The sequence below is a fragment of the Gigantopelta aegis genome, chromosome 1, assembly GCF_016097555.1.
Source record: "Gigantopelta aegis isolate Gae_Host chromosome 1, Gae_host_genome, whole genome shotgun sequence".
NCBI lineage: Eukaryota > Metazoa > Mollusca > Gastropoda > Neomphalida > Peltospiridae > Gigantopelta > Gigantopelta aegis.
In genome coordinates, this window is record NC_054699.1 from 7316270 (window position 1) to 7342185 (window position 25916).

At 38.5% G+C, this 25916-nt stretch overlaps 1 protein-coding gene across 1 annotated transcript in view; it reads left to right on the forward strand.

Annotated features, from left to right (window-relative positions):
* The first annotated feature begins 12394 nt into the window (after window positions 1–12394).
* The window catches only part of LOC121370129, an 83794-nt gene continuing 70272 nt past the window's right edge, over window positions 12395–25916 (forward strand). Inside the window, exon 1 of the mRNA XM_041495239.1 lies at window positions 12395–12461. The gene's annotated coding sequence lies outside the window, so the exon portion shown is untranslated. The remainder of the gene's footprint in view (window positions 12462–25916) is intronic.

Below are 25916 nucleotides of genomic sequence, written 5' to 3' on the forward strand. Positions count from 1 at the left end.
GTGTTCTTCTGTTTTTCTCTTAAAGAGCCTTCAGTTTATTTATGAACTCGTAAATGTTAGGGTCAGCTTTTGCAAGAGAACGGTTCAGCTTGGAATGCCACCCTTCAAGGTGGTTATCGGTTCTAGAAGCAATGTTGCCATGCTGGTTCCACATAGCTATCTTAAACAAGGAATCAGCATCATAGGATTGTCCCACTATTAACTGGGGATTTGTTATACTGTAGGCAAACTGAGTGTTGGCATATTGGGTTGTGGGCAAAATGGGAGGGAACCGACCAAATCGGGAACATTAACGTTTGTTAAGAATGTTGTAACACTTATATATATATTTATATATATATATATATATATATATATATATATATATATATATATAGAGAGAGAGAGAGAGAGAGAGAGAGAGAGAGAGAGAGAGAGAGAGAGAGAGAGAGAGAGAGAGAGAGAGAGAGAGAGAGAGAGAGAGAGAGATTCAAGGGGGGGGGGGAGAAGAAGAAGAAGAAGAAAACAAATTACGAAAAAGAAAGAAGAAATGAAAAAAGCGAGAGAAAAAAGACTAGAAAAAAGTCCCATTTTTAACAAGTTAAATAGAAATATACAGTGCCGACAATTGAAATTCTGAACAACACCATCTTATTATCGTGTTGTGTATGGTAAGCCTCGTTCCAACCAGTGCAACACAACTGTGGTATGTGCTTTCCTGTCTGTGGGAAAGTGCATTATAAAAGATCCCTTGTTGCATTAGGAAAAATGTAGCGGGTTTCCTCGGATGACTACAAGTCAGAATTACCAAATATTTGACATCCAATAGCCGATGATTAATTAATACATGTGCTCCAGTGGTGTCGCTAAACAAACAAACAAACTGTTGTACGGTAAGATATAATTGATGACAAAAGTCTCATTTTGAAACATATCTATAGATTAGTGATTCTAACACGGCTAGATACCCTTTCGTATCTTCTACCCATAACCATGCTTGGCAGCGTTTCGTATTCTCTACATTTTGGATAAAACTATGTAATACCAATACCTATATTTTACGGGTTCTGTTTGTGGAAATGCAGTGATATGAAGATGGTTGGGTAATGAATGTCAGAGTGCAGCTCGCCAGACTTGGTTTAAATTCTATATGGAAGTTACAGCAGGTAGATAATTGTACATGATGCTATGATGCAGACGTATTACAGCAGAATAAATACAGTATCAAGAGGAAGAGGGGAATGTTTTATTTAACGACGCACTCAACACATTTTATTTATGGTTATATGGCATTGCACATAATATTATGGTTAAGGACCACACAGATATTGAGAGAGGGAACTCGCTTTCGCCACTTCATGGGCTACTCTTTTCAATTAGCAGCAAGTCATCTTTTATATGCACCATCCCACAGACAGGATAGCACATACCACGGCCTTTGTTACACCAGTTGTGGAGCACTGACTGGAAAGAGAAATAGCCCAATGGGATCACCGACGGGGATCGATCCTAGATCGACCGTGCATCAAGCAAACGCTTTACCATTGTGCTACATCCCACCCCTGTATCAAGAGGAAGCCTTTGTAAATATTGTATTGAACAAATCGAAGTGGTAAACCTACATAAACAACAAGACCCCCCACCCACCCAAAGAGTTAGCAAAGATTCAAATATGCACTTATAATATAAACATAGAATTTGGTAGATACTGTAACCTCCACCCCCCAAAACCACACACATATAGAGCATGTTGTAAGTCCTGAAAAAATTGAAGAGCTGAATGACCTTGCAAAATATATAATTCTAGGAAATAATTTAAGGATTCATTTGAGTTAATCTCTGTTTAGATTGCATATATATTTATATTTGTATTGTGTGTCTGTCAGCTTCCATATGACAACCTACTGTGTACTTTACACATTGCATATACACATTGTATTTATTTGCATGTAGATGCTTTGCAACCAACCAACCAAAGAAATAAAACAAAACACGTGGACTTTAACTCTGTGACCCTCCCTAAAAGGCATGGGGCGGGACGTGGCCCAGTGGTAAAGCGCTCGTCTGATGCGCGGTCGGTCTAGAATCGTTTCACGTGGGTGGCCCCTTGGGCTATTTCTCGCTCCAGCCAATGCACGACGACTGGTATATCAAAGGCCGTGGTATGTGCTGTTCTGTCTGTGGGATGGTCCATACAAAGATCCCTTCCTACTAATGGAAAAATGTAGCGGGTTTCTTCTCTAAGACTATATGTCAGAATTACCGAATTATCGAATAGCCAATAATTAACAAATCAATGTTGTCTAGTGGTTTTGTTAAACAAAACAAACTTTAACTGATAAACATTGTTTCGTGAAATCCAATCCAAGCATTGCTTAGAACGCCTTTTTATTTGTTTGTTGTTGTTCTATCTTTCCCGCTGACATCATGACGTTAGTTTGGCGAAGTCATCGGTTTCCTCGACTGTCGTCTCTCGTTGATGAGATTTTACAAAACATTTAGCTCTACCTGTTCAGTTTTTGTTGAAATCGTTTAAGCAACATGCTCTAAACTAATTTCTTTGTAGTTCATTCACTTCATCAGTTCATTACGAATGTGACCTCTCTTGCTTACATTTGATTGGTGTACCTAAAGATAGCTTTTGACGTCATTGCTTTTCTTTCGTGACGTCATCACTTTCTTAAGACTTTTACGTCTTGTATTTTATATAGTTTGTGTCATGTAATAAGTTTAAAGTTTAAGTTTCTAAACTATTTACACTATGGGTAATAAATACAATACGCCACTCGATACTCGGAATTACGGATTATCTGTCCCTCGTGAAATTTATGTTGTCAGTCTCGGGACAGATAATCCGTAATTCCTCGTAAGTTACATATATATATATATATATATATATATATATATATATATATATATATATATATATATACTGTGATATACTGTGACGCACTATATATATATATATTGACAGATTGTCGCAGACACAGTTTCTTATCCGCTGACCCTATTTTTATTTTTATTACTGTTAATAGTGTTAAATTATATTTATTTATTGTGTTTTCCCGTTCCTTTCTTTCCTTTGTGTATATGTAATGATCTTTCCCCGACCATCATATTCTCTTCTCTCTTTTTTACGTTTTATCTACATAAAACATTCTACATTTAAATGCTCTCTGAATTACCTAAGACTACGATGACTTATTTAGCTGTCATCATCTCGGTCGCAACCGCAGTAATTGTAATCACTTCAGCCAGTAATACTGTCGACAGATGGCGCTGACAGACCGCCGGGGAGAGGGAAAAACGCCAAGCGCTTCTTCTTGACATTCCGGGCCATTGTGTAACAAAAACTACGGCAAATACACTCGAGCTGCCGACAACAGTTACCGAATAGCTATTACAAAAAGAAATGGAATTTTCGCCGCTAAGTGCGTCACAGTAACTGGTTGTGAAGGGTTTTTCATTTGGAAGCGTTCTTTGGGAAGCAAACGGTAAAAGTTAGTTAACATTGATTCGCGTCTTGAACTGCAGTTATTGCGCGCGTCGTCCAGAGATGATCATATCAGAGCGGGTGGGAGGTGAACGGAGGGGGTTAAGGGTGGGGTGATGGTGGGGTTGGTGAGAATAGAATATAATAGAATAGAATAGAATAGAATAGAATAGAACAGAACAGAATAGAATATATGTTTAACGACACCCCAGCTCGAAAAATACATCGGTTATTGGGGGGTTGGGGGGGGGGGGGGAGGGGGGTTGGTGAGATTTAGAGTATTCACAAATTATGGCGTTAACTGTATTTTTTGCTTTGTAAAATACATCAGTTCGGTAGGACCAGCATTAACACAGAAAACCTTCGTGGGGTAGAGAGCGAGCGTATGTGTGTAGAATGATTTTGTTCTTTTGTTAACGACATCAATAGACCAGATTGAATTATTAATCATCGGATTAAGAGAGAGAGAGAGAGAGAGAGAGAGAGAGAGAGAGAGAGAGAGAGAGAGAGAGAGAGAGAGAGAGAGAGAGAGAGAGAGAGAGAGAGAGAGACAGAGAGACAGAGAGATGAATGAATGAATGAATGTTTAACGACACCCCAGCACAAACATACACATCGGCTATTGGGTGTCAGAAATGGAGAGATGGAAAGAGATGGAGAGAGATGGAGAGAGAGATGGAGAGAGATGGAGAGAGAGATGGAGAGAGAGAGACAGAGAGGAGAGAGAGAGAAGGATAGGGGAAGAAGGGAAGAACGAAAGAAAGGCAGAGAGGCTGATGGAGATAGATAATTGAATGAGAGATTGGCAGAACGAAATACATTATAGATGATGAAGTTAAAGTTGATTTTGTTAAAGACACCACTAGAGCACATTGATTTATTGATAATAGGCTATTGAATATCAACCATTTGATAATTCTGACACGTAGTCATCGGTGGAAACCCGCTACATTGTTCCTAATGCAGAAAGGGATCTTTTATATATGCACTTTCCCACATACTGGGAAGCACTGGTTGGAACGAGAAGAAACCCTATCAGGTGAATGGATCCACCGAGGTGGTTCGACCCTGCGACGCAAACACCTCAAGCGAGCACTCAACCGACTGGGCTAAATACAACCCCTTTTATAGAAGATAAAACATCACGAAGCATTATTCAGGTATTAAAGCTATCTCTGTGAAAACGAACATACTGTTGCGTGTCATCGTACAGTGATATTGTACTATATGGTATTGTTCTATATTGAGCACATTTCCGTTGGGACAAACAAAACCCATGGCACTAAATGATCTCAATAGCACCAGAAAAACAGGAAACAACAAAACACAACAATAACAAAACATAACAAACAAAACAAAACAAAACTGGTTCTTTAGTGCATATTGGATTATATGTAAGCGGAAACTCCGGCACGGTTTCGAAGCCTTCTTTGTTAATCTTTGAAGATTGGTGTATTGACAGACACAGACGGTTTCCAATCTATGTATTGGTGATTATATGTAAAACAAAGCCAAATTCGGTGAATAGGTTACCGTATTAATACTACTAACTGTTGGTCTGTGTTCAGCGACAGAATGAATAAATTAACTAATGGAGGGATCGATGGATGGGTGAATGGATGAATGAATGGATAAATGATTGGTTAAATGAATGGATGAATGAATGAATGAAATAATGTATAGATGGATGGTGGATAGATTAATAATGAATGAATGAATGAATGGATGAATGAATGGATAGATGGATGGTGGATGGATGGATGGATGGATGGATGGATGGATGAATGAATGGATGGATGGATGGATGGATGGATGTATGTATGTATGGATGGATGGATGGATGGATGGATGGATCGGTCGGTCGGTCACAGATAACAAGAGAGAAAAGTCGCTGCCTCTAACCCATGGACTACTCTTCGATTAGCAGCAAGGAATCTTATATTACATTAATGTATTCTCCTACTGCGGGAAGACGAGAAAAGGAAACGAATATTGATAATCGACATCTAAGGATATATTAAATTAGGGCTATTCGGTGTCTAACGTTATTATTTTGACTCTTGGTTTAAACAGATAAAAAGACGTTTGTTTTGTTTAACGACACCACAAGAGCAAATTAATTTATTAATAATCGGCTATCATCATCAAACATTTGGTAATTCCGATATATAGTCTTAAAGAGGAAACCTGCTACCTTTTTTTTTCATTAATGGCAAGGGATTTTTTTTTATATGCACCATTTCACACAGGATAGTACATACCACGACCTTTGATATACCAGTATTGGTACACTGGCTGGAACGACAAAATAGCCCAATGGGCACAGAGATTAAAAACAAAATCCATCTACCTTCATACAGATTACGCCTACCGTAAACCGTCTCCATTTTTTTTTCTTTCCAGTACAGTACATACCACGACCTTTGCTGCACCAATCGCGAGACACTGGTTGCGACAGCAGGTAAACGAGCGATAATTCGTTCGACCCATCGAACCTCAGGCGAGCGCCCTGCCACTCAACCTCAGGTGAGCACCCTACCACTCAACCTCAGTCGAGCGCCCTACCACTCAACCTCAGTAGAGCGCCCTACCACTCAACCACAGGCGAGGGCCCTACCACTTATTTACATCCATGAGCTAGCGGTGTGTGTGTGTGTGTGGGGGGGGGGGTAATTTTTGTGGCATGCTTCATTCAGATCACTGTTCAAGCACGCCTGTCGTGGGCACAACCTCTGACTTTCCCAGAGAGTTCTGTCCGTGACAGGGCATAACGCTAGTGGGCGGTGTTCGGTATAAATATCTCGAGAATGGATACTAAAAGAAACAATTACTATTCCCCATGTGCATTTGACGTCCACTAATGGTATATCGATACCTGCCTCGGATAAAACTTAAGATGCATGTTACATGATATACTAATCGGAAAGGCAATACACATTTTACAACCAATCGTTATCGATCTTATTGATTCTAAGCCATTGATTGAAACAATTCAGATAGCAGAGATGTGAGCCCACAATAGCGTGCTTGAACCTGATGACACCATTGCACCATTAATCATGTCGTTACTCGTTGTATTGTGTGTGTATGTGTGTGTGTGTGTGTGCGTGCGTGTGCGTCTTCGGTGTGTATGTATGCCACTGTGTGTGTTTGATTTGTGTGTATCGCTGTGTGTGTGTGTGTGTGTGTGTGTGTGTGTGTGTTGTGTATGTGCTTGATGTGTGTATGGGTGTGTGTGTGTGTGTGCGCGCGTGCGCGCACGCGTGTGTGTGTGTGTGTTCGGTGTGTGTATGTCACTGTGTGTGTTTGATGTTTGTGTATGGGTGGGTATTGGGGTATATACGTGTGTGTGTGTGTGTGTGTGTGTATGTCACTGTGTGTTTGATGTTTGTGTATGGGTGGGTATGGGGGGAGTGTACGTGTGTGTGTGTGTGTGTGTGTACGTGTGTGTATGTATGTGTGTGTATGTCACTGTGTGTGTTTGATGTTTGTGTATGGGTGGGTATGGGGATGTGTGTGTGTGTGTGTGGGTGAGTACGCGTGTGTGTACGTGTGTTTGTGTGTGCGTATGCGTGTGTGTGCGCGCGCGTGTGTGTAGGCCTATATCAAATATAAGACTACTTCCTAGTTGGAGGAAGGGGGGGGGGGGGGGGGGGGGGGGTGAATCCATTGAAACAAGTCACTGTCCTATTTCACTCTAATTTGACTTTTTACGATAATTTGCTGTCTTTTCATGACTGACACAGGCCGCTATTAAAATAGGATCAAAGATCATTTTATTCGTTTCATTAATTTTACGGTGCTGGATTTCCTGATAGCGAGACTTAGCTTTGCTATAAACAGAACGCTATGACCAATAATCAGGTTGTCAGGCCGGAACGAACGAACGAATGAATGAATGAATGGGTAGAATAAATGGATGAATGAATATAATGGATGAATGATTTAAAGAAAGAAGGAATGAATGAGCGAATAAATGAATCAACGAACGAACAAACGAACGAACAAACGAACGAACGAACGAGCGGATGAATGAATGAATGAATGAATGAACAAACGAATGAACGAATGAATGAAACAATAAATGAGTGGGTGGATGGATATATAGATGAATGAAGCAGTGAATGGGTGTATAGATAGATGAACAAATATAATATGTGAATAAATGAATAAGTGTTCGAGTGAACGAACGAACGAACGAATGAATGAATAGAATGTATGTTTGAATGAATGAATGAATCAACGATCGAATAGAATAGAATGGACGAAAGAGGGAAATAAAGGAAAGAAGGAATGGAAGAACGAAAAAAGCAAACGAAGGAATGAATGAACGAATGAGGTATCGAACGATGAGACGCGTAAGGATACGGATACCGGCCTCGGTGGTGTCGTGGTTAAGCCATCGGACATAAGGCTGGTAGGTACTGGGTTCGCAGCCCGGTACCGGCTCCCACCCAGAACGAGTTTTAAGAACTAAATAGGTAGGTGTAAGACCACTAAACCGCCTTCTCTCTCACTAACCACTAACCAACTAACAACTAACCCACAGTCCTGGACAGACAGCCCAGATAGCTGAGGTAGGGTGGTGTGTGTGTGTGTGTGTGTGTGTGTGTGTGTGTGTGTGTGTGTGTGTGTGTGTGTGAACAGGAGAGCGTGCTTGAACCTTAATTGGATATAAGCACGAAAATAAGTTGAAATGAAATAAAATGAAAAGGATACGGCTGATCGGTGTAAGATTGTAAATGACCGAACGAATGATTTAATAATAACAATCTATTAATGGAAGCAAGAACGGCACGTGTGTGTGCAGAGGATTTTGGCCTCCATGTTTGAACAATATGCATTATCCCCCAGTAGAAAATTAATATATACCCCATTGCCCTCTGTTGCTGGCATTTTCACATAAAGGCGGACATCTACATCTATTCATAATTAAAATATGGAGCATATCGAAATATGTCAGCAATTAAAAAAGCGCCTATTTTACAGGTCTAAACGTGTGGTACATACAGTGAGACTGACGCCAGTTACTGTTTAATGTGTGTGAGTGTCTGTCGTGAAATCTGACTGTATGTCTGTCTTCAATATTGCAACAGTATATTTATGTAAATAGTAAATAGAAAATAGGAAAACGTCATTTTTGTTTGAAGCAACAATCTGTGTTCAGAGTTGGGAAAAATATATAGAAGACATCTGTTCCAGTATTGAAAAAAGTAATATTTTCCTACAATAGGCAAGACAATAAATCTTTGGGTTCTTCTTCTTCTTCTTCTTCTTCTTCTTCTTCTTTCGCGTTCAGTTTTCTTTATGCTCCTTAAAATTCAGCAGTCAGCAATAAGTGAATCTTTTTTCACCCCAAGGTTTTCTGTTTGTTCTCAATAATGGTCAGATGTTATGTCTTATACTATCATATGTCGGTTATCTGTGGATCCGAGTTACATAAGTTATTTGCCGCCAAAAGCCTGGCACTATGACAAGTATTACAGAAATCGTGCGAAATACCAGGTATCTTCGTCAACTGTGGCCCATATTGGTGTAATTGATTTCAGCGAACGCGGAGAAATTAAATTTCTTCATCGTGGACATAGAGCTAAGACTATTGAGTTGACAACCCATGGTACCGTGCTTGAACCGCAGTTAAGTATGAACACATATTAATATAGATTATATAATAAAGCTGATGATAGTGAAGTACTCTGGAGTATAGGTTATATAATGAAAATTATTTGTGATGACGAAGGCTTGATGATGATGATGATGATGATGATGATGATGATGGTGGTGGTAATTATGATGGTGGTGGTGGACGACAATTTATAATGCTGCTGCTGATGATGATGTTGACGGCAATGCTAATAATGATGCTGATGCTGATGATAGTGTGGACGATGACGATGATGATGATGATGATGACGATGACGACAACTATGATGATGACGACGACGATAATGATAAAATGCTGCAAAATGTTCACGTACATAACGACGATGATTGGTGATGATGATGATGGTGGTGATCGTAATGATGATGATGATGATGACGACGACTACGATGATGATGATGATGAAATATTCCGATGGATCTACACTTGAATGTATATTATATGATGATGATGGTAGTCATGGTGGTGGTGATGGTGATGGTGGTGATGATGATGATAACGATGATTACAATGGTGGTGGTGGTGATGGTGATGATGATGAAGATGATGGTGATGATAATAACGATGATGATGATGGTGGTGATGACGATGATGATGATGGTCGTGGTGATGTTTATGATGGTGATGATGATGATGATCAGAAAAATAATATGCCGTGACGGCAACAGCACTGAACATCCCCTCCAACACACAGAGTGTCGTTGAATTAATAGGTGTTGACCGCCTCTCTTTTGTCACGTCACAAGATGACACAAATTAGATGATCACCCAATCTCATTAGACGTTACTAAAACTGCTTCAGTTGAGACTATCGCAGTAATCATACATGTAAACATGCATATCAGACTGAAACGTACGAACGTACGTACGTGTAGACTGTTTTTTGGTTTTAATTACTTTATCATGGCGGTCATATGCATTCGACTATAATATTGTGCGAGTGCTTGCAAACCATTGGCTACTGGATGTCGGATATTAGGTAATTCTGATATACGGTCTTAAAGAGGAAACCTGCTACATTTGTTTTTCATTAATGACAAGGAATCTTTTATATATGCACCATTTCAGACAGGATAGTACATACCACGGCCTTAGATATACCAGTATTGGTACACTGATTAAATTTTATTTAGGTGGTTGATAGCAAGTAAAAAGATATCTTACAGGACTATTACAGGATTAATAAAATGTAGCGAAAGTTTTTATGTTGTTGTTGTTATTGCTTTAATATACTGTACAGCAAAATAATTGTAAATATGTCATTATATTATGTTTTTCATGATACAATTAGTTTGGTAAATAGACTGTCAAAAAATGGCCAGCAAGGTTCACAAGACGTAGATAATGTTAATACAATCTAATTAAAATTAGCTCCACTATTACATGTGGATCTAACACCAGCCAGTTGGAGCTCATGTCCACCAATCAAAACCTTACTTGCAGAATCCTGCCAGTGATTTAAAAATAATTTGAAAACATTCCGAATTATCCTGAGGGTATATGACATGTTTCGTGTGAATTACGAATGCCTTAAAACATGTTTTATTTTATAAAATAAATAATTTGTAATGTAAAACTGAAGACTGATTTAGGTGTTTTTTTTATAAATAAATAAATAATTTTTAATGTAAAATTGAAGACTGATAACCCACCCCGTACGTATTGGTATGGTTCGCTGTACTGCGGCCACTAAAATAGACTCGCCCGATATTTTTAGAATTTGTATGCTCCCAAATAACGTTATAAAAGGCGAAGTGTGATTGGTCAATATTTAAATTATTATTTACTGACGAAATGTTACCTGGACATTGGGATTCTGCAAGTAAGGTTTTGATTGGTGGACATGAGCTCCAACTGGCTGGTGTTAGATCCACATGTAATAGTGGAGCTAATTTTAATTATATTGATGTTAATAGACACCACAACCAGCCTCGGTGGCGCAGTGGTTAAGCTGGTAGTAGTAAATCAAAGTGTGAAAGTTATAGTTTGTTTTGTTTCAACGATACCACTAGAGCACATTGATTTATTAATAATCGGCTATTGGATGTCAAACATTTGTTAATTCTGACATATTGTCTCATAGAGAAAATCCGCTACATTTTTCCCTTAGTAGCAGGCGATCTTTTATATGCGCTATCCCAAAGTTATGATAGCACATACCACGGCCATTGATATACCAGTCGTGGCGCACAGGCTGTAGAGACCTTTTGGTGACGAAATTCACAAATTAAATAAATTTTATTGTTTATAATATCAGTGCCTGTATAAAGATTTGATAATTATGAGATGTAGTCTCAGAGAGAAAACCCGCTACATATTTCCATTAATAGCTAAGGATATATGCACCATCCCACAGACTGGATAGCACGACCTGGATAGTCAAGGTGCACTGGCTGAAACAAGAAATAGCCCACTGGATTCCGTCCCGCCGGCACCTTAACACAGAACCCCTGCCCCCGTCTGTGGGCCCATTGGGCTATTTCTCGTTCCAGCCAATGCACCACAACTGGTATATCAAAGGCCGTGGTATGTGCCATCCTGTCTGTGGAATAGTGCATATAAAAGATAGAGCTGGACGTTATACCGTATATACCGTTCGGAATCGGTATTATGTCAATACCGATTTACCGTACCGAACAAATTTCAAAATACCGAAATTCCGGTATTGAAAGATATTTCCCGGAAAACACTAATAATATATCTGACGAACGCAAAAATGGGTTGGTATAAATCAGACGAGAGCCTTGTGTATGGAATTTAATTGTATTTAGATGAACTTAGCGGGTGAGCCATAACACAGGCATGCATTTAAAGCGGAGTCTACCGAAAATAGCGCTCGATATCGGTATAGTGTCATTACCTAATACCGTACCGATACCGAGGTAAATCACCCCAAAAATACCGATATCGATACCGAACATCAAATTTCAATACCGCCCAGCTCTAATAAAAGACCCCTTGCTACTACTTGAAAAATGTAGCGGGTTTCCTCTGTTAGATTATATGTAAAAAAATACCAAATGTTTGACACCCAATATCCGTTGATTAATAAACCAATGTACTTTAGTAGTGTCATTAAACAAACTTTAACTTTAACAATGGCAACGAACTCAGGACTGTCCCTTATCATAGCCATGGCAAATCAGACTGATGCACGTTGTCTATGAAGACAGGAAACATACGGGTTGTGTTTTGTGAACGAAGATCATTTGGCAGTCCTTCGATCGATACTCGTATGTCATTAGCTCGCCGCGTTCATATGAACACCCGGACACCGCGAAACACCGCAACACGCCGCAACGACTTTCCAAACTTCACGGAGCAACCGTAAGTACTAATTAATTTACCTTTTTTTCTGGTTCCTTAGACCGCTGACCACAATTGTTTGAGATACACTTTTAAGATGTACTTGCTTTTCTGTTTAGAATCAGATTCATTTGGAGCTACTACAGACAACAGGGTGTACATATACACGTTGGCTTTGCCAAAGTTAGTAGTTTTCTTTGTTAAATGTGAAAAATGTGTACGGTTAATAGCCGAACTATTTTATACTATCCAATAACTAGGGTAAGTGGTCTGGGCGGATACAGGTTTTTATAAAGGGGGATGGGTCACAGAATTCTAAGAAGGGCAATTTGAGTTTGTCGAGGGTAAATGAGCCGAGATCACCCAAGGACAAGAACTGCATGGAGGTTCTGGATCATGCTTCCTGTATCATTTTGAAATATAGATACTGAGAGACGCGTTTTCGGTGCAATTTAGTGTTGTATATTATGGATGATAAATTAAAATAATAATAATAATAAAAATAACAACAAAAAAACCAAACAAACAGCAACATTGAGAGAGCACATCTAACATGCAGTGGGGTGAGGGCACGGAATCCATGTAATACCCCTGTAGATCCGCCACTGGTGGTTTAAAATTAACGCGATTACATTCAATATGGGCGTACAAGATAGAGAGCTAACGAGAGAGCCAATTATTCTACTTGCCAAATGATATGGATATTCTTGAGAAAAAAAAAAATTGAAGGAAGGAAATGTTTTATTTAGTGAATATATAGTGAGTTTCGTAATTTAAAAAATTGAAATAGTAAGAACAAAATATCTTCTATTTACCAAGCTAGAGTTTGAATATTTGTTGTTGAGGGAGGTCTTTATTTTTTTTATTTTTTTATTTAAAAAAAAATAATTTCAGATAGCTCCAATACACTATACTAATGTCTAACGTCACAAAATGGTCAGCAAAGTAATTACAAAAAATAAATATAATTAAAAAGCCACAGGAATTCGTAAAAAGAGTGTAAAACGAAAAGAAAAGAAAAGAAAAGAAAGAAAGAAAGAAGGAAAGAAAGAAAAAAAGTAGAAAAAAATTAAAATTAAAAAGAGAGAAAGAACGATAAAAGAACAACCACCAAGCGCAAACACATTAAAGATAGAACAAGCAGAGCTGGAGAGGAACTGTCTCAATGTCTCAAAGAGCATGTGGATTCTGAGAGATATGTCAATCTTTGTATGTTTATCTCTGGAAACATCTCTAATGGCTCAGACAACATTTGTTTTAAAGAGCACTTGTCTGAGGTACCGTGTTCTGTAGGATCCACCCACCCTGCGTCCCTCTCGTGAAAGGATCTAAATTGTATGCGTTATGTGGAACAGGACACACACACACACACACGCACAATAGGGCGCACGCACGCACGCACGCACACATACATATATAAAACTACTTGATACTACTAATCGATTTCAGGAATAACCGTGTAAATAAAACTGATATCGTCTTAAATGCTCGAAACTCTAGTGGTATAGGAGCATGTAGATAAATATTGGAATCGTCTTAAATTCCAATGACCATAGAAAAGAAAGGAATGTTTGGTTTAAAAAAAAACTAAAATTATGTTTCAGCTTTATTATTTTTAATGGAAAAAACCCAGAAGAGTAAACGTTTGTTTTGTTTATCGACACCGCTAGAGCACATTGATGAAATAATCATCGGCATTTGTGAGAGAGAGAGAGAGAGAGAGAGAGAGAGAGAGAGAGAGAGAGAGAGAGAGAGAGAGAGAGAGAGAGAGAGTGAGAGAGTACCCTTTTAACATGCCCATGTACCACTAATGTTTCGGGTATGTCCATCCCATATAGCAATTCCGCTATAATATAGCAATTTCGCTATATAGCAATTTTGCTATACTGGGAATGCAATAGGACCTCTATTAACGTGCCCACATCCAAAGAAGGTTCAGGCACTTCGCTATACAGTTATCTCTGACGACAGAGAGCGATCATAACCGTACAAATGTTTGTTGTACTGAACGCGACTCTGTTTACACAGCATGCAAAAAAATTGCAATTTCAAGCTTCCGGAGTTATTTATACAAAACAAAATGTGTTGGATCAAATAATTATTTATAAAAGAAATAAAAACAAACATACATAAATATAACACGTGTAAGTAACATATAGCACCTTTAACGCAATCGCATTCTGTTCTGTGTACAAGAGAAAGTCGTAATGCTACGTCGCCAGGAATGACGATAGCATTTGACAAATTTGCAAAATTGAAGATTTTTTTTCAAGATATTATTAAACAACACTCAGCAACAAAGTTGGCGATGTTATGACTGTCCATTGATTGATGCATATGTCAGGTTTCCCCTTGAGGAACATTTTTATTGTAGTCATCAACGACAGTAGAAAAGGGACGCGTCAGGTCAGGTCATAGGGTTTTACGTGCACATTCAGAACAAGCTCTTGTAGCGCACACCGATAGGGACGCGTCTGAAATATATATCTTTAAAATATGGAACGTTTATTTCGTTTAACAACACCACTAGAGCATATAGATTAAGCCATTGGCTGCTACTATAGAATTAGTATATCTGGCACGTAGACATAGAAGGAAATCCGCTACAGACATTGGTTTTCCCATTAGCAGCAAGGGATGTGGTTTAATGGACTTTCCCACAGACAGGTCAGAGCAAAACAGTAAAATAATAATCCAAACTGACAACTTATAAATGTGCATGGGTATTATTCGAATGAAAAAAGAAGAAGTTTGTTTTGTTTAACGACACTACTAGAGCACATTGATTCATCAATCATCGGCTATTGGATGTCAACTATTTTTCCATTGACAGTAAAGGATATTTTATATACACTTTCCCACAGACATACCACGGCCGTTTACCACTTGTGGTGCACTGGTTGGAATGAGAAGAAAAACCCCAATCAGATGATTGGATCAACCGAGGTGGTTCGATCCTACTACACAAACACCTCAACCGACTGCACGGTTATGCACGAATGTGTAAATGAATACACAAACACCTCAACCGACTGCACGGTTATGCACGAATGTGTAAATGAATACACAAACACCTCAACCGACTGCACGGTTATGCACGAATGTGTAAATGAATACACAAACACCTCAACCGACTGCACGGTTATGCACGAATGTGTAAATGAATACACAAACACCTCAACCGACTGCACGGTTATGCACGAATGTGTAAATGAATACAGCACGTGACGGGATATTGGTTGGTCAATTTAAAACAGATCCTATCGCTGTGATAGCCAACCTTGTTCAAGCGAAAACAACAAAACCAACAACGTTTTCGCCATATGAACAACATGTACATATCTAGCGTGTTTGGTTTTATGTTGTTTGAAAAATGGCGATTGTAATGTATAAGTTGACGATCTCTCTCGATAGTGAATCATTTGACGATCTCTCTCGATAGTGAATCATTTGTCGATCTCTCTCGATAGTGAATCAATTGACTATCTCTCACGATAGTGACTCATTTGACGATCTCTCTCGATAGTGAATCATTTGACGATCGACCTCGATAGTGAATCATTTGACGATCGACCTCGATAGTGAAGATAAAAGAAAGTAATTACTTTTTTCCTCATAAATTGAAGTTATCTGTTTAAATATACTGATGTCTATTAACTATGTATTTATAATGGAGAAGGCCTAGTAAGTTTGAAAGCTTGTACCCAAACCCATTTGTTTTTCAAAAACAATAAAATACCTTTTGATGAAACATGACAAAGAATATTTATTACACAAGAGACCATTTGTTATGCGCTTAAAAGGAAGGTTGAAAGGCTAAACAATTTAATGTGAATTGTTATGTATATTTTATGTAATGCAAGCTATTAAATATCTGTTACACGGAAAATGCTTTGATATATGATACTCTTATAGTGGAGACATTATAGTAGGGTGCATCAATGTATTATTCTATTTCTTACATATCCTCAAATAAAACCCACGTTTTGAGCAAATTTTAACATCTTTTTCGACTGAAAGTTATTTACAGCCGTTGCACTTATTGCTGACTTAAGCGTCACATACACATGATTGCCAGGTTAACTATACCTCACAGTTTATTGGACGTATGGCATTGGTGACCTGGTCATCACCTAGGAGCAGCTAATCGTATGTCTTGAAATTATTAACACACGTACGTGTGTAAACAGCCATGTGTTTAATTATTCTAAACAATAACTTGTATTCATAATGAAACTTTAGTTGTTAAAAATGATTTATTATTTGGAACTAATTTACAATGGTTGCGAACTCAGTGTCCCTTTATTGCCTTCAGTCGTTTAAAGGTAGTACCAAATAAATGTGAGAGTGTTTGTTGTGAGAAAATATTGGTTCACCTGACCAGTAAATTCCCGTAATTTAATTTGAACCAGTGTCAACTAACATTGTGCTTGAGACATTGCTTGTGCGTGTTCCTAATAAAATAGCATGGTATTTTTTGTTTGCGGAACTAGGGTAGTCAAAGACGTTATACGTTATCTGTGAAATTAGCAACCTAACCCCATTTTTTTTTCCTGATTCACTTTAAGGCCGAGGTGTGGTAGTATTTATTACCGTCGTGTATAAGACGATTGATACGCCGCATGTAGGAGTTTTAGCTACATATGTTACTATTGTCGTATATGGGGTTGGATTTACACCCTATAAGGATTATTATGAGTTTGTAGAAATTGTAGAATGTGTTCTGCAATTAAAACATTTTTACATTGTTAAAATTACAATGTATTTACATTTTCGTGCTTACAATATACAAATCTCTATAATTAATTTCTGAACATTGTAATGTTTTATAATATCTCAATATTGACTTTTGTCTAAAATAATTCCACACTAACGAACTTATTATTTCTTCAAAGAGCCAAACGAAATTTGAAATAATTCTGCCAAAGGTAACTCGAAACTTTTATATTTAAATGTGTCACTGGGCCCATTGTGCTATTTCTCGCTCCAGCCAGTGCACCACGACTGGTACATCAAAGGCCGTGGTATGTGCTATCCTGTTTATGGGAGTGTGTATATAAAAGATCCCTTGCTGCTAATCGAAAAGAGTAGCCCATGAAGTGGCGACAGCGAGTTTCCTCTCTCAATATCTGTGTGGTCCTTAACCATATGTCTGACGCCATATAACTGTAAATAAAATGTGTTGTGTGAGTCGTTAAATAAAACATTCTCCTCCTTGTTCTTCACTAAGTGATCAATGGGATCTTTTTTTTTAACAATTTGTTCAATGAATGTCCCGTCGAGGTTACAACAGCACTTGCGGGGGAGTCCCGGGGTGCCGTTAAACATTCATCCATTCATTCATTCATTCATTCATTCATTCATTCATTCATTTAATATGAGGGGACGGACATGTAACAGTCGTAAAAACGTTGGGGTTTTTCCCAATATACGAAGCTTTCTCTGCCTTTGAATTCCGCAATCAGGTAGACCAATCTTAATTCACTTGTCAGTGAACTATCTGTGTAGAATTGACCGTTACTTAGCCGAGACACTCGTCTACGCAATCACATACAGGTTTAATAATATAATGTTGAAGGCGCAACCTCGGACATCGCTTATCTGGTATATCGAAGTTTTCTGTCGGCATAGTTTGATTGTCTGGTTCGCTGGTTGCCTCTTAGTCAGACAGTCAGTCAAAGAACCAACTACAGTGTATCTAGTGTCCTCCGTGTCACCCCCCCCCCCCCCCCACACACACACACATCCCACCCCCACCCCTCACACATCTCTCTCTCTCTCTCTCTCTCTCTCTCTCTCTCTCTCTCTCTCTCTCTCTCTCTCTCTCTCTCCCCCACCCACCATACTGACCTTTGATCAGGTCGGATTATAAATAAAATTACCTGCAAGTCTTCTGTGCAGATGTTTAATAAACAGATATAATATAATATAATGCCGTGGTACGAGCTGTCCTGTGAATACAGACACACACGTACTCACTTTCACTTACTCACTTTATCTGTGTGTGTGTGTGTGTGTGTGTGTGTGTCTCTCTCTCTCTCTCTCTCTCTCTCTCTCTCTCTCTCTCTCTCTCTCTCTCTCTCTCTCTCTCTCTCTCTCTCTCTCTCTCTCCCCACCACCATACTGACCTTTGATCAGGTATTGCATGCAAGTCTCCAGTGCAGATGTTTAATAAACAGATTGGAGACATAATCAATTCAGAAATCTGTTCTTATACGCTGCATATTAATCCTCTGACGACAGCGTGTCAGATTTAACAAGTTTTTGGCATCCAGTAGCCGATCATTAATAACAATGATTAATAACAGTGTGTGATGATGTCGCTACACGAAACAAACAAATCAAAATAAACCGCCTAGATCTGTCTCTGTGTATTTTATCAAACCACCCCCTCTCTCTCTCTCTCTCTCTCTCACTCTCTCTCTCTCTCTCTCTCGCTCCATCTCTCTCTCTCTCTCTCTCTCTCTCTCTCTCTCTCTCTCTCTCTCTCTCTCTCTCTCTCTCTCTCTCTCTCTCTCTCTCTCTCTCTCTCTCGATCCCTCCCCGCCCCTATCTCTCTCACTTTCCCTATATCTTCAACTTTCTCTGTCTGTCTATCTCGCCCCCCCCCCTCTCTTCTCTCTCTCTCTCTCTCTCTCTCCTCTCTCTCTCTCTCTCTCTCTCTCTCTCTCTCTCTCTCTCTCTCTCTGTCTGTCTGTCTCACTCTCTAACTCTGTCGCTCCTTCCATCCCATTTCTCTCCATCTCTTTTTTCCTCTCCACCACCCTGTCCCGACCATATTGATCTGGGATTATGAATAAATTGCCTGCAAGTCTTCGTTGCAGATGTTAATTAGATTGTAGACATAATCAATTCAGATTTGTGTGCATATCTACACGTTGCATATGAAGCCAGCTCGAGAGCTAGACATTCGAACCGGTGTCTCTTTGTCACCGCGTATCGAGGCCGCCTGCCAATATGTTCAGCCGCCCGTTATGTCCAGGAATATGAGCTACTCCAGAAGTTTGCCATAAAAATAAAACCATTAACTCCTGTTTGAGGACAGATTTGTGGACTTCTTTGATACGAGACACAAGACTATCTGTCAATTTGATCTTCGCGTCACAGTTTTGTAGATTAATTCACAGATTACTAGGGAAACACCTTCTCTGTTTGATCCTCGTGTTTAGTGTATTAAACGATAAAAAAGTGTGTGTTTCATGTTTCAGAAAAAGTAACATTTTCAATTTGGTATAATTATTAGAAGTGCCCGATATGACTTCCATAATATTATAATATACGTCATACGGTATATCGGGTGATTTAAAAATAAAATAGAATAAAAATAAATAAAAAATAAATACAAATAAAAGTTACAGAGAAAGACATTTTGCAGTTTTTAAAGTTCAAAAGCGGGACATTTTTGAAATGTAAAATATTAAAAGTTTGCACAAATCCAGTTTATTTAAGAATTTATCTAAATTATTATTGTTATTTTTTAATTCATGCAAGTATGAACCGATAAAACGATGTGCACACTTTTGTAGGACCCCTTACGCGGAGAGTGCGCGTCGTTTAAATATATACTGATGGAAAGAAATAAAGGATCACACAGATAGCAACAAGAAATAATGACTGCATCGAAAATCATTTCATATTGTCAGAAGTTGACTGGGAACATATAGGCAGCACATTCAACACTACAGACATTCAGTCCCACATTACAACTTGGTATGAAATACAGACATTACTACGCTAGTATTGAATTAAATTTATTTTTAAATACGCCTGTAGTATTATTTGTGTAAACTTCATTGATACGTATCCGACGCCATATAACCTTTTTTTTTTTCTTTTTTTTATACGTGTGTCGCGTAAGAAAGCAAAAGTTCATTTTCTATTGTTTGAATGAGGTGATTGCCAAATGACCTTATTTGGTAAATCTCGTAATTTTGAAAAGCGACGCCATTTTCGCAAGTTTTAGATGTGTTCATTTTGATAGCTTGTTTTGTTATGTTGGAAGGATTTGTCCGCTTTGTGTTTAGTTTATATTTCACTATAAACTAAATATAGTCGGTTGAGCGCTGACCTGAGGTGCTTGCGTCGCAGGATCGAACCACCTCGGTGGATCCATTCAACTGATTGGGTTTTTTCCCGTTCCAACCAGTGCACCACAACTGGTCAAAGGCCGTGATATGTGCTTGACTTTTTTTTATTTTATTTATCGAGATATGAACGCCAAAAAGGTAAGCTCCTCTCGATCAATCAGATTGTCATAAAGTGTATATACCCAGAGGACAAAACCTTTGTGTTTTTCTTCCAAAAATGAACCCGGCGTGCTATAAAAGGTTTGCCACCTAAAATCATATCTACAGACATCTAGGATCACGACCCAGGTGGGGAAAGCTTGCCAACTAGCTCAGTGAATGTGTAGGTTGCTGTTAAATATGATGTCCCTTGTGATAATCACGCAGTGTTTTCCACGTGCCCAGTAGTCAGTTGGTCTCTTTAGGAAAGTGTTCACTTTATATATGAAGTTCATTCTAAGTGAATTTGTTTTCCAAGAAATCGGATTGTGCAGACCAATTTTAAAAAAATAAAATATGCCCAACATGACCCCTTCTCCCACCCGGGACCTCGGTTATTTGTTAAGAGGTCAGCACGGAAACTAACTTATATATGCAAATATTGATCGATTTGTTAAATTTTTATATCGATTTATATCAATTTAAGGTTGGCCAATTATATTAAATAATTTTCAAAATCCAAGATGGCCATCATATTGCTCAAATTCAAAATGGCCACCAAAATGTTAGGACGTAGCCCAGTCATTAAGCGCTCGCTCTGTATGGCCGTTCTAGGTCAATCCCCTTTCTAGCCAATGCACTACGATGAATTACAACGCTATGGTAATTAATATATCACATATAATTATATTAAGATAATAAGGAGATCTGAAATGGATTTGCTGAACCCATCAGAAAATGTCACCATTTTCGATTCTATTTTTAATGTTGTGCATTATGATGGCCATCTGGATTTTGAACATTATTTAATTGAACTGGCCATCCTTGATTTGATATAAATGAGACAAACAGTCCCCAAATCGACCAACATTTACATATATTTAAGCAAGTGTTCATGCTAATCCCCTGGAAATAATTGGGGGTGGGGTGGGGGTCTGAAAGGTCATGTTGGAGACATGTTATCAAATATGAGTTACCACCATCGGATTCCTTAGAACAAATACATTAGGAATCAACTTTAAACATAAAGTGAACACTTTCCAAGAAGAGGCCATATCTCAGACTTACTATTGGGCAAGTGGAAAACACTGCGCGAATTTCGTAGCAGTTCATCATATTTAACAGAAGGAAGGAATGGTTTTATTTAACGATGCACTCAACACATTGTATTTACGGTTATATGGCGTCGGACATATAGTTAAGGACCACACAGATATTGAGGAAGGAAACCCGCTGTCGCCACTTCATGGGCTACTCTTTTTGACTAGCAGCAAGGGATCTTTTATATGCACCATCCCATAGACAGGATAGCACATATGACGGCGTTTGACGTACCAGTCGTGGTGCACTGGTTGTAGCGAGAAATAGCCCAATGGGCCCACTGACGGGGATCGATCCCAAACCGATTGTGCATCAAGCGAGCGCTTTACCACTGGCCTACGTCCCTCCATATTTAACAGCGACCTAGATATTTCCTGTAGCTAGTTGGCAAGGTTGACCACCTAGGTTGTGTTCCTAGATATATGTAGATATGAGTTTAGGTGGCAAACCTTTACTGTACGCCGGGTACATTTTCGCATTTCGCCCCTGTGTAATAGAGGCAAACAAAATTTGATTATTATGTTGTGTATTAATGGTAACATTTTCATATTCTCATTCATTCATTCATTCATTCATTCATTCATTCAATTTATCATTGTTTAATTTGTTTGTTAGTTCGTTCGTTCATTCATCCATTTACTCATTCATTCGGTCATTCGTTTATTCATTCAGTTATACAATAATTTAATTAATCAATCGTCGTGTCACCTACCTCCTATATCATTAATATTGATTCGTTCCTTCGTACTCACTGATTCATTCACTCACTCACTCACTCCACCCATTCTAACTATCACCCACCCACCCACTCACACTCTCTCTCTCTCTCTCTCTCTCTCTCTCTCTCTCTCTCTCTCTCTCTCTCTCTCTCTCTCTCTCTCTCTCTCTCTCTCTCTCACTCTCACTTACTCACTCACTGACTAATTTGTTTGTACCTTTTTAAACTTCATTTTCATCTTTTTGGACAGAATATATGTATAATAATCACCTGGGCCCTGTTTGAAGAAACGATCTCAGGGTTAATATAACTACCTTAGGTACTTGGGTATCTTAGATGATTTTAGCAAAGAGATCACTTCGTAAAACGGAGTCATTCATTTCATCTTGTATACAAATATACAGTTTGTGTACCTTCTTCTTATTATGTAAATTGGCTTTTAGAGAATAATTTATCGATAATAATAATAATTAAAAAAAAAAAAAAAAACGTTTTGACATCTAAAAGTTACAACATATCCGTTGAACTCAATGTATGCTCAATGTATACCGCAACATTTGCCATTATTACGCCCCTGGTTTAAAAACATTAATATTGCATGACAATTTCTTTTATATCTTACGCAAATTTGTTTTTCTTTCTTCTCGGGGATTTCGGTGCAATACGCTGTTATTGTTATTGAATTCATTGTTTGTGTTTGAACGTTTTCTAAGAATTCTAAAGATGAAGATAGATAATACAACGAGTAGCAGTTGATCGACACTGAGAGAGTTGTGTCTATCGGCAGAAAATAAGAAACGACTCGTATAGTTAATGGTTGTGTAGTAATGTATGGAAATATCCTTTTAAATGTGTTATAGTCTTGTGAAACAATTGATCCGACTTGTCAAATGAATTAATATTCATCTTAATAGAATTCCAATTAAACAGTGAATGACACAAAAAAGAGGTTATTATGAGCTACGGTTCTATAGGTTGAATTGTACCGTAGAGTTCCGTGACAAAATTGTAGGCCCGGCGTTAAATATTTATGGAGTAAAAAGAACCTGCATCTCTGATTGGCGGTAATTGATTATTTCTGCAAATACTATTATTTATTTCAAACAAATAGTATACGTTTATTTAGTACACATCTGTTGTGTAGTATACCCAAGAGGACGAAACTAGCGTAACGTTAATTAAAAATGTAAGTGCAATTTACTCTAAAACTGAGGGTTAATAAGTATGAGTGCCACGCGACAATTCATTTTTTTGCAGGTAAATTAAATCTATAATACAATACGCAAGGCCGTTTTAACAGGTTCACAGTGTTCTGACCGCTCCTTCTCTTTTGAATTGTACTGCCGACAGCCTTCTGTATTCTTACCTGATGCAACATTTTCACACAACACACACACACACACACACACACACACACACACGCACACACAAAACGACTTGTAGCTACATAGAGAGAAGAGAGAGAGAGAGAGAGAGAGAGAGAGAGAGAGAGAGAGAGAGAGCAGAGAGACAGAGGGGGAGAGAGAGACAGACAGACAGAGAGACAGACAGACAGACATAGAGACAGAGACGGAGAGGGAGAGGGGGTAGAGAAAGAGAGGATGAGATACAGACACAGACAGACAGAGAGAGATAGAGAGAGAGGGGGGGGGGCAGAGAGAGAGAGAGAGAGAGAGAGAGAGAGAGAGAGAGAGAGAGAGAGAGACAGAGACAGAGACAGAAAGAAAGAAAGAAGTGTTTTATTTAACGACGCACTCAACACATTTTATTTTACGGTTATATGGCGTCAGACATATGGTTCAGGACCACACAGATTTTGAGAGGAATCCCGCTGTCGCCACTACATGGGCTACTCTTCCGATAGGCAGCAAGGGATCTTTTATTTGCGCTTCCCACAGGCAGGATAGCACAAACCATGGCCTTTGTTGAACCAGTTATGGATCACTGGTCGGTGCAAGTGGTTTACACCTACCCATTGAGCCTTGCGGAGCACTCACTCAGGGTTTGGAGTCGGTATCTGGATTAAAAATCCCATGCCTCGACTGGGATCCGAACCCAGTACCTACCAGCCTGTAGACCGATGGCCTGCCACGACGCCACCGAGGCCGGTAGACAGAGACAGATACAGAGAGAGACAGAGAGACAGAGACAGAGAGTCGACGTAGATAGAACTCGTTCAGGTTGGGAGCCGGTACCGAGCCGCGAATCCATTACCTTCAATCGTGAAGACCAATATCATGACGACCATCTAGATTTACTAAACACAATATATTGATTGTATCAACTTACGAAAACCACCTACTGCACGGAAGTCTTTTTATCACGAAAAGGCAGGAAATACCAACTTATTCACTATCATAATGGTAATATCGCTACTATGATGGTGTTATCTCTAGGCACACTCAATGGATTACGTCATACGAACTCACTGCCCATCAGTCTTAAAGTCAACAATGTATCAAAGGATGAGTATTATAAGAGCTATTGTATCGTGACCTGTTACACGTACCCTGTATGCATGTCTATATGTGCATCTTTTACTCTTTTGTTTGTTACAAGGTTTCTTCAAAATATTGTTCAAGCTTGAACAGTATTTTGAAGAAATCTTGTAACAAAAAACTCCCAAAATAAACAAAACAAACAAAACAAAAACAAAAAAGGAAATATACCCAAGGAGCAAAACCATTTTTTTTCTCGAAACCAAAATTGAGCTGGCGTGCTGTAAAAAGATCTGCCACTAAATATCATATCTACATATATCCAGGATTAGAACCTAGGTGGACAGCCTTCCCAGCAAGCTACTGTAAATGTATAAGTCGCTGTTAAATACAGTGCCCCTCTGTGATAATCACGCAGTGTTTTCCATTTGCCCAATAGTCCGTTTTGGAGTTAGTCTCTTTAGGAAAGTGCTCACTTTACGTTTGAAGTTCATTCTAAATGAAACTGTTTTCCAAGAAATTCGATAGTGCAAAACAATTTTTAAAATAAAATATGTCCAACATGACACCCCGGGACCTCAGTTACTTGTTAGAGTTCGGCATGGAAACTGTTTTTATATGTAAATATTGGTCGATTTTTGACATTTTTATATCGATTTATATCAATTTAATGATGGCCAATTTGATCAAATATTTATCAAAACCTTAGATGATTTCTTAGTGCTCATCATTCAAAATGAACACCAAAATGATGACATTTTCTAATTAGTTTTCTAAATATAAATCCCCTTAATGTTTTCGTCTTGTATATTTATTGTCATAGTTTTGTAGCATGTAGCATGAAATGACCGAACATGACTGTAACAAATAGAGAAATGTTATCAGATATGATATCATATGCAGACTTGGTAAAATATGTTCACGAAGAAACATGATATCTAGACTGAATCAGTGAATGTGTTAAAATTATGCATGTGTTTTGAAATATTTATCT